The sequence below is a fragment of the Egretta garzetta genome, unplaced genomic scaffold, assembly GCF_000687185.1.
Source record: "Egretta garzetta isolate BGI_Z169 unplaced genomic scaffold, ASM68718v1 scaffold108, whole genome shotgun sequence".
Classification (NCBI taxonomy): Eukaryota; Metazoa; Chordata; class Aves; order Pelecaniformes; family Ardeidae; genus Egretta; species Egretta garzetta.
Genome location: NW_009260614.1, coordinates 7,016,189 through 7,017,091, shown reverse-complemented (window position 1 = coordinate 7,017,091; position 903 = coordinate 7,016,189).

Below are 903 nucleotides of genomic sequence, written 5' to 3'. Positions count from 1 at the left end.
TGGTCTAAACAAAGTTTATTTGAAACAAACAAAAAACCCAAACCAAAACATGCACATAAAATCTCACAACATATACTCTCCACAACTCTGCCCATTCCTGTTTTAAACAGCTGCTTGCAGTGGTGCCTTTAGTCTTGCACAGGGACTGCTGCCTATTCTGAGGTTTGAGACAGCAGCTTTCCCTGTTTCAAAGAAAGGGAGGAAAAAATGTGTGTAGATCCACCCCAGCTTGGGCGCTTCTGCGTCTCCAACATGCAGGAAGCATATGTGTCTGCTTCCTATACCCAAGACATGTGTGCACATCTGTGCCAAGAGCTGTGTATGTGCATGTGCACCCCTGCCACCCAAGAGGTGTGCATGCGTCTGACGTGTGGCATGCAAATGTCTGCACCCCAAAACTTCATGCATGTGTCTGTGCCTGTGCCGACACCTGGGGGTTGTGTGCACATGCACACACATCCCGGCTCCTAAGGGAAGGACAAATTCATGTGCCCTGACACCCGAGGGGTGCACACACACATGCTGGAGTCCATGTGTAGCTGTGACACTGGGGGAAATGTGGATGTTGGGTAGGGGTGCAACCTGGCACCGTGTGGAGCCGTCCTGCATCCTGACACCAAGGGGTGTTGTTGCATGTGCAGAGGACATGAGATGCTGGGTGGCTGTGCACCCTGTTGCTTGGTGGAGTTGGGATGTGGAGTAGCTGTACACTCTGAGCCTGGAGGAATATTTGGGTGCAGAGCATCCACATACCCCAACACCAGGAATACATGTGTGCAGGGTGGCTGTGCACCCCGAAACCCTGCGATACGTGGCCGTGGGGTGTCTTGTGCACCCTGCTGCCTGCAGGCGTTGGGTGTCCGTGCAGTCTGAGCCCGGGGGACAGGCGGCAGCGGGCACCCC